The sequence below is a fragment of the Dipodomys merriami genome, unplaced genomic scaffold, assembly GCF_024711535.1.
Source record: "Dipodomys merriami isolate MVZ:Mamm:240054 unplaced genomic scaffold, mDipMer1.0.p SCAF_333, whole genome shotgun sequence".
In the NCBI taxonomy this organism is placed as follows: domain Eukaryota; kingdom Metazoa; phylum Chordata; class Mammalia; order Rodentia; family Heteromyidae; genus Dipodomys; species Dipodomys merriami.
The window spans coordinates 647,899-657,737 of NW_027204860.1; the positions used below are offsets into that span (position 1 = coordinate 647,899).

General features: G+C 39.0%; 2 pseudogenes; one reads left to right on the forward strand and one right to left on the reverse strand.

Moving 5' to 3' along the window:
- The first annotated feature begins 382 nt into the window (after nucleotides 1-382).
- LOC138803106 (U6 spliceosomal RNA) lies at nucleotides 383-481 on the forward strand (annotated as a pseudogene).
- Nucleotides 482-8,495: 8,014 nt separating this feature from the next.
- Nucleotides 8,496-9,161, reverse strand: LOC138803101 (ankyrin repeat domain-containing protein 49 pseudogene; annotated as a pseudogene).
- Between the last annotated feature and the right edge of the window lie 678 nt (nucleotides 9,162-9,839).

A 9,839-nucleotide genomic window follows, 5' to 3' on the forward strand; every position in this document is an offset into this window, starting at 1 on the left:
ACTGAACAATATAATTTTTTTCCATTATACAGAGAATTTTAGGGAAATAAAATCAGTAGCATTGTTAGGAACAATTAAATTTCCTTATTATAAATAGGCACCCAAAGATATAAGCCTGTATAAAGATTGCATCATTAGGAGCTGGGAAGGTGGCTCAGTGGTAGAGCACTTGCCTTGCATGCCTGAGGCCCTGGTTTCGATTCCTCAGCACTAAATAAGCAAAAAAGAAAAAAGCTGGATGTGATGCTGTGGCTCAATTGGTAGAGCGCTACCTTGAGCTGAAGAGCTAAGGGACACCGCCCAGACCCAGAGATCAGGCCCTGCGACCTGACAAAAAAAAAAAAGATTGTATCATTAACTACTTAATTTTAGAGGACACTACATGCTTCAGCAGCACATATAACCAAATTACAACAATACAGAGATTAACATGGCAATTGCACAGGATGATATGAAAATTTTTGAAATATTCAATATTTTGCATTCTTCAGATGCAAGAAATGAAAAACAATTATTAAATGTTGATTACAAAATTACAATTGTAACAATATATGTAATTCATAGAACTAAAAGTTGGTTTGACATGAGTGTATTAAATCTTCCCCTTAGAAAGGCCTTTACATAGCATAATCTTTACAAAACTTTTGAAATTAGGCAACCTTTTCATTTTATTCCAAAAAAATATACTATAAGGACCTAGGAAAAAGGAATCTTAAACTGTTTCTATATGGAATGAATCTGAAAGGACACATTTATTAAGGAACCTGTATATTATAAAACAATGTACAATTCAAAGTTTTCTATCTAGGAAAAAATAAAATAGATTATGGGCATTATACAAACATAGAATATAGAATATTTTAAACTATAATTTTTCAGACAAGCACCAGAAATATCTTTAGTTTCTGTACTACTCATTTTGACAGATAAATTAAAATTATTTCTGATTAAAAAAAGCAAAAACTTGAGGGGGACCAAGATGGGGACGGGCCAGTAGAGAAATTCCACAGCTCTCCCCAACCAAGAGAGTACAAGTTCAAATGCATAATCTCACCAAGAGACCTAAAACAACAAAAAGTCTAACACCCAGCAAAAAACAGGAGGTGGAAAAAAACAAAAAAGAAAGACAGATAAAGAAGAATTTCACAACAGAGAAGAACAAAGACCCCTCCCCCAATTTTTACTGACCGTGTGGCAGCACACCAAGCTGCAGCCATCCTGGCCCGGCAGGGGCTGCCAGAGTTCTAGAGACACAGGGGGCTGTCTGCAGATTACCCATGCTGAAGCCCCCTGAGGTACCGGTGTCAGACCCGCTGATTGTGAGGAATGGAGAAACCTCTGAGCTTGGAGCTTAGACAAAGATCCCATACCCATCCTTCGCTCTCCATCTGAGCAGAGAGGCTCCATCCGACCAAAGCCATTCGGCCCCACAGTGGGAACCCCAGAGCTACACAGGATGCCCACAGAACACCAGGGCAGAAAACCTTAAAGGAACTGGTGCTGATCAAGAGAGTGCAGAGAAAAACGCCGGCACTCAGAACCTGCATGGAGGCCACTCCCCCACACCTCAGTTGGATGCGAGAGGCCCATCATGTGGGGTGGACCGGAACCGGGTCCACCGAGGCAGAGACAGAAGAGAAACACACAGAGCCACCACCACACTGCCCAGTCCACAACCACCTCAACTGAGCTCTGACAGCAACGGCAACCAGTGACCTACATCACACAGAAACAACAACTAAATCCAGGTGAGTACACTGCAGGGGATGGTATATTCCTCAAAGGAGACCAGAGCTGTTGGAAAACCCCAGACCCCCTACCCCAAAACCTGGACCACAGGACCCACTAAAACTGGAAAGTGTTCGAGAGCTCCACCAGCCTGTGGAACACATCCAGCTGGCCACGCTAGAGCAAGAGAGCCCATAGAAGGGAGCTTAAATGCCCAAAGCAGGAACAGAGCCCCTGGGTCAAGACACCCAACAGTGGAAGAAATTTGAACTCTGTACACAGGATGCATAACCTAGGTGGGATACACAGCAGCACAGGTCCAACTGGTGTGCCCCAGGCAAGGGGCCAGGACCAGGCCTGGGGATTCGGTGCCTGAGCAGCACAACCAACTCCTCCCAACGGAAGTCAAAAGCTGAGCATATGCCTCAGCAGAGGGGAGAAAAACAGGGAAATGTACCCCCTGGGAATTATGCGTGTGACAGCAAAATACCCTGGGGTTCAGGACAAGAGAAGCCCAAACCCCACAAGAACCTGACCCATATATTCTAGGATGGGAATTGGAAAACACAGGCTGCCAGTAGCTGATAATAGTCAGGAGTTCACGCTGGCAAGGTGGCTCAGCAGTAGTGTGATTGTCTTGGGTACATGAGGCCTTGGATCTGATTCCTCATCACCACATAAGCAGAAAGGACCAGAAGTGGTGCTATGGCTCAAATGGAAGGGTGGCAGCCTTGAGCTGAAGAGCTGAAAGACACAGCCCAATTCCAGAGTTCAAGCCCACAACTGGCCCAAAAAATAAATCAGGATCCCATAGCAGTCTCCAGAATCTGGGAGAGTGCATCCAGCACATCTGATTTTGCCAAGAGCACCTGTAGGAGCAAACAGGAGCAGTCTAGGCTGCTCAACCCTTATAAGGTGGGAACTGCAGTGATCTATAGCAGAAAGCCAAGAACCCTGTGTGTGTCAGACCAGCAGCTGGAGCTTGGCCCCCAACAAAACCAAGATCATGTACAGACTCTCTCTACCAACACAGAAACAGTAACGAAGCAAAGACAGACACTTATTGACCAAATCAAAATTTCAGATTAGTGTGCAATAATTAGTATGCAAAAATAACAGAATAATTACAAGGTTTATCAACACCCAGGATAGCAAGCTATCTCCAATAGCCAGCAGCCACCCAGGGGAAAGCCCCAGTGGGAGCAAAGCAGGAATGGAAAACAAACGGTACATCCAAGAGATGCTGGAAGCAATGACTCAAGAAATAAAGCATGAAATAGACCAGAAATGGAAAGAACACAGGGTCAAAATATCGAAAGAGTTGCAGGATATCAAACAGGATATGCATGCAAAAATAGAGGCAGCACGCATCTCACTAAGAAGTGAGATTAGTGCCAAAATAGAGGCTGTGCACACCTCATTAAGAAGTGAGATTAGTATTTTGAGAACCAACATCGAACCCATAAATGAGTCCATTTCCTCCTTGCAAACCACAATGGAAGCCACAATTAACAGAGTGAACAAAATGGAATGCAGGTATCAGATACAAAAGACAGAATACACCAACTGGACCAAAAAATGACAGATATGGAAAAATCCTTAAATTATGACAAAGAGAAATTCAAAAGCAAGCAGATAGTGCCAAGAAATTTAACATTTGATTAATTGGAGTAGACAAAGTTGAGGAATATCAAATCAAGGGAATACAAAACCTATTCAGCAAGATAATTGGTGAAAAATTTCCCCATCTCCAAAAAGAACATCTTAGCTACATAACAGAAGCATATAGAATACCTAATAAGCAAGATCCCAGGAGAAACACTTCTAGACACTTTATAGTAAAAATGATAGATCTGGATGATAAGGAAACAATCTTGCATGCAGCAAAAATGAAGAAAGAGCTACACTACAATGGAAAAAATTAGAATCACTGCAGATCTCTCCACACAAACACTGAATGCAAGAAAGGCCTGGGAAAGTAACATATCAGCCCTGAGAGCCAATAACTACCAAGCCAGACTGATATACCCGGCAAAGCTAGCATTCACAGTCAATGGAGAACTGAAAAATTTTAATAGCAAAGAAAAACTAAATGAATACATAAACATTAAACCAGCATTACAAAGAATACTAAGAGGGGGAACACAAGCTGAAGAAAGCAACCAGGAACAGGGACCTGCACCCAGACAGGCATTAATAGAGGTGTAACTGAACAAGCACAGGAGGAAAGGAAAGAATAAAAACTGAGGAAAACAGGAAATGACAGGGACCAAAATTCATCTCTCTATGCTATCTCTTAAGATTAATGGGCTTACTTCACCAATGAAAAGAAAAAGAACTGCAGGTTGGATCAGAAAACATGACTCATCCATCTGTAGCCTTTAGGAGACCCACCTCTCAGCCAAACATACAAACAAACTCAGAGTGAAGGGTTGGAAAAGGATCTACCAATCAAATGCCCCAAGTAAGAAAGCAGGTTTAACAATCCTGATATATGTCAAAATAATCCTGTCATTAAAATCAATACAAAACAACAAGGATGGACACTAAATATTAATACAGGGAACAATCCAAGAGGAGGATATTACCATCATCAACTTATTTTCCCCAAACTTTGGTGCACACGAATATGTTAAGCAAATACTCTCAAACTTACAGAATAAAATAGATCCAATACAATAATGATAGGAGACTTTAACACCCCACTCTTACCAAAGGCCAGGTCTACCAACCAGAGGATTGGCAAAGAAGCTACCGAATTAAATGAGGCCAAACTTCAAGCGGAACTAATTGACATCTACTGAGTATTTCACCCTAAAACATTACAGTACACATTCTAATCACCAGCTTATGGAACTTTCTCCAAAATAGACCATATCATAGTTCATGCAAGGAACTTAAGCAACTACAAGGGGACTGACATAATCCCCTGTAGTCTAGCTGACCACAGTGGAATCAAACTAGTTCTAAATAACAAAGCATACTGCAGAAAGTACTCAAATACATGGAAATTGAACAGCACACTTCTAAGCAATGCCTGGGTAACAGAAGAGATTAAAAAGAAATTAAAAAATTCTTACAACTCAATGAAAATGAAAACACCTCACAAAGAAACTTGTGGGAAACTGCAAAAGCAGTCCTGAGGGGCAAATGTATTGCCCTCAGTGCCCACATCAAGAAAATAGAGACAGACTAAGTAAATAATCTCATGTTGCAATTAAAACTGCTAAAATAACATAAAATGGAACCTAAAGTTAGTAGAGGAACCAGATAACCAAAATAAGAGAGGAGATTAATGAATTAGAAAATTGGAGAACCGTAGCCAGAATTAACCAAACAAAAAGCTGGTTCTTTGAAAAAATAAATAAAATTGATGGACCATTGGCAAGATTAACTTAAAAAAGAAGAGAGGAAACCCATATTAACAGGATTAGAGATGGCAAGGGAAAAATCACAACATGTACCCAAGATACCCAAACAATTTTGACAGACTACATTCAAAAGTTATATTCTCTAAAGTAAGAAAACCTGGAAGAAATGGATGCATTTTTAGAGAAATACAAGTTGCCCAAACTGAGCAAAGAAGAAGTAAATCAATTAAATAAGCCAATATCCTACAAGATACAGGAAGCAATCAGAAGTCTTCCAACAAAAAAAAAGCCCAGGACCAGATGGATTTACAACAGAATTCTATAACACCTTTTAAAGAATAACTAATACCCATACTCCTCAAGCTCTTCAGAGAAACAGAGAAGGAAGGAGCTATCCCAAAGTCATTCTAAAATGCCAATATCACACTCATCTCCAAACCAGGCAAAGACACAACCAAAAAAGAGGATTACAGGCCAATTTCTTTCATGAACACAGATGCAAAGATCCTTAACAAAATTCTAGCTAACAGAATCAAGAAACAAATTTTAAAAATCATACACTACGACCAGGTAGGCTTCATCTCAGAGATGCAGGGGTGGTTTAACATATGTAAGTCAATAAATGTAATCCAACACATCAGCAGAGCCAAGGTCAAGAATCACATGATTATCTCTACAGATGCAGAAAAGGCTTTTGATAAAATTCAACATTTATTAATGCTAAAATCTCTGGAGAAAATAGGAATAGAAGGAACATTTCTTAAAACAATAAAAGCTATTTACCACAGACCAATACCCAATATTATACTTAATGGGGAAAAGCTACAACCAATTCTCTTAAAATCAGAAGCAAGGCAAGGATGCCCACTGTCTCCACTCCTCTTCAATATAGTCCTGGAACCCTTAGCCAGAGCAATAAGGCAAGAAAAAGAGATTAAAGGATCCGCATAGGGAAAGAAGTTAAACTATCCCTTTTATTATACGTTCACAATCCCAAAAACTCCATCCCCAAACTGTTAGATGTAATAAATCCCCTCGGCAAAATTGCAGGATACAAAATCAACCTACAAAAATCAGTCGCATTCCTGTACATTGAAAATGTACAAGCAGAGAGGGAAATAAAGGAAGCAACCCCATTCACAAATCCCCCCCCCAAAATAAAATATATAGGAAATAACCTAACCAAAGATGTAAAAGAAATATTTAATGAAAACTATAAAAACTTAAAGAAAGTAATTACAAAAGACACTAGGAAATGGAAAGACCTCCCATGTTCTTGGATAGGCAGATTTAATATAGTGAAAATGGCAATACTGCCAAAATTAATATACAAATTCAATGCAATTCTTATTAAAATCTCAATCATGTACATCTCTAAAATACTGAAAACAGTCCAAAAATTCATATGGAACAACAAATGACCTAGAATAGTCAAAAACATTCTAGGGAATAAAGACAACATGGGAGGGATATCCATGCCAAACTTCAGACTCTACTATAGAGCCATAATAACAAAGACAGCACCGTTCTGGCACAAAATCAAACCCAAAGACCAAGGTAATAGAATAGAAGATCCAGAAATAAATCCACATGCCTACAGTCAGCCGATATTAGACAAAGCAGCAAAAGACATACAATGGAACAAAAACAGCCTCTTCAAACACTGGTGCTGAGAAAACTGGCAGCCACATGCAGAAGACTAAAAGTGGACCCCAGCCTATCACCATACACCAACATCAACTCAAAATGGATTAAAGACCTTAACATTAAACCTGAAGCTCTGAAACTACTGCAGGACAGAGTAGGAGAGATATTTGAAGTTATAGGCACAAGAAGGAACTTCCTGGACAGAGTGTCAGAGTCACAACAAATTGGAGAAAGACTCAACAAATGGGACTACCTTAAAATAAAAAGCTTCTGCAAAACTAAAACTATGGCAACCAAGCTAGAACGACAACCAATTAATTGGGGAAAAAATATTTACCAGCAATATATCAGAGAAGGGGTTAATGTCCAGTATATACAGGGAACTCAAGAAAATAGTCCCTTCCAAAACTAACAAACAAATTAGTAAATGGGCAAGGGAACTAAAGAGAGACTTCTCAGAAGAAGAAATAAAAATGGCAAAGAAACACATGAGGAAATGTTGACCATCCCTGGTTGTGAAGGAAATGTAATTAAAGACAAGTATGAGATACCACCTTACCCCAATCATAATGTCCCAAATCCTCAAGTCAGCCAACGACAAATGCTGGAGGGGATGTGGAGAAAGAGGAACCCTATTACACTGCTGGTGGGAATGTACACTTATACAACCACTTTGAAAAGCATTCTGGAGGGTCCTCAGAAAGCTAAATTTTGACCTCCCTTATGACCCAGTCATACCACTTCTAGGCATCTATCCTGAACAACAGGAACCAGTATACAAGGACACATGCACTTCCATGTTTATTGCCGCACTCTTCACAAAAGCTAGGTTATGGAAACAACCCAGATGTCCCACCACAGATGAATGGATCCAAAAATTGTGGTATCTGTACACAATGGAATATTATGTCGCCATTGAAAATGACAAAATAATGACATTTGCAGGGAAATGCATGGAGCTAGAAGAAATCATGTTGAGTGAGGTAAGCCAAGAGCAAGAGACAAACTGTACATGCTCTCCCTGATAAGTGGATGTTAAATCCAAAATGTTAGGTGATATGACAAAATTAACAGGACTTAAGAAACAAAGAACTTCCACTCATCTGTTCTAACCACTACTAAATAACCTCATGCTGCTGATCACATGGATGGTATAAATGTGTACACCAGAGGGGAACCAGGAAGACGACCCAGAACTAGAGGAAATCAGGAAAAAACATATAACAGCGGGACCCATCAGCTGCACTGGACAGTGACCAAAATGAACTAAGCAACTCAACAGCAGCGATGGGAGGGAGGGAACAAGTGGAAAGAGGGAACAGCTGATGTTTGCAAAACAAAAGAAATGTAGTTACCAATCAATGTGGAAGAAATAACTGTATCACAAAGCTCATTGAACTCATAATTGTTATAGATCATGATAGACTATTTGCTCCATGAAAGTTAGAATGTGTTTGTGACTTTAACTGAGCATCACTATCACACAATACTGTGAAATTTGGGAAATTATGTAACCACTTAATCACAACAAAAAAGCAAAACCCTCCGGAAATCATTATACATGTATACAAATAAATCTTGAATACATTTTGACATCAAAGTCAGGCAATTCACTTTGAAGACTTCATGGAATCCATGAATTGTTACAGTAAGATACTGTTGTTATTTGGATTGTGAAAATAGTTTGTATGGAAACAAAGAATGCAATGGTATTTTTGAAAATTATGAAACTTAACTGAACCATTATGACTAAGGTGAACAATGTGTTCAGCCTTCCAAAACTTCAAAGAGGAAGTGATACATACTTTTCCTTTTGGCAATATCAAATGCAGTTTCTTCCAAGTTGTTCTTAAGACCTGATTTGACATAATCGTTCAACAGAAGGAGATTCAATATGTCTTTGCTATCTCTATTCCCAGCAACAAGATGCAAAGGGGTCAAGAGGTCTTTACTTTGGGAATTGGTATCTGCATCATGATGAAGTAAGAAAAAAGCCACTCTAGTATTATTCCACTTATAAGCACTGTGCAGGGTTGTCCAGCCATCTACAGTTATTGCATGAATATCTGCCGCATGAGCCACCAACTCATGGACAGTGTCTAAGTGTCCAATGTAGGCTTCCTGATGAAGATGGGTATACTCATCGTCATCCCTAGTATTCACATGAGTGGCCTTTTTGGAAAGTAGTCTCCTCACTGTAGTAGGCCGATTATTTTCAGCAGCCCAAAGAAGAAATTTGCATGGATACTTCTCCATTTTCTTCTTGCAATTGATACCATTCCTCATTTTTTTCATCGTGTTCCTCGTCTTCATCAGAATTGCCTAACCAGAGCCTTTGAGTGAAAGTGGGAATGAGGTGTCCATGTATTTCCCTAATAGTTCATATTAGTTGAACTGTTCAGAAAAATCTGGTGAATTTTATGCATCTGTTTTTTCAACATGATTTATTTTCCATTTTTCCATTTTTACTATTCGAAATTATTCTAACTGGAGAGTAGGGAATTGATGGAGAGCAGAGGAAATATGTTCCTCTGTATTCAAAGATACAGACTGAAAATAAGGAACAGTGGTGTCTTCATGTACAGCTGATTCTAGGAATGAGAAAATATGAAATAATACCTTCTATATGGAAATGGCAGAGCAGAAAGTGAAATGATGCAACCAAAAATATAAAAGCAAAATAAATTAGGATAATTATGGAGCAATCATAGTATCTATGAGAAACATGAAAGAGAGAGAGGAAGAGAAAGACAGATGTGCAATGCATGCCTCCGATCAATTTATAGAGCAAGCAGAATTTTATGTTTTAAAAAAGATGGAAATAGACTTTGTGTATTTACTTGAAATTGTTAAATAAATTTTTAGCAGCCTCCATAAAAAGACATAGCTTTAATCAAATTGTAGACAAGAATCTAAATCCTTGATAATTCTAGAAATAGATCTGAATGAAGTTAGTTGAATCACACTTTTCGTGTACATTGAAGGAATAGGTCCAGTCTAGGAATGCAACAAGAGAAGGCAGGCCAATTTTATCTGTGACAAAACTTTGTGGAAAATGACATCGAGGATTACTTACTGTTGATCCACTTGCAC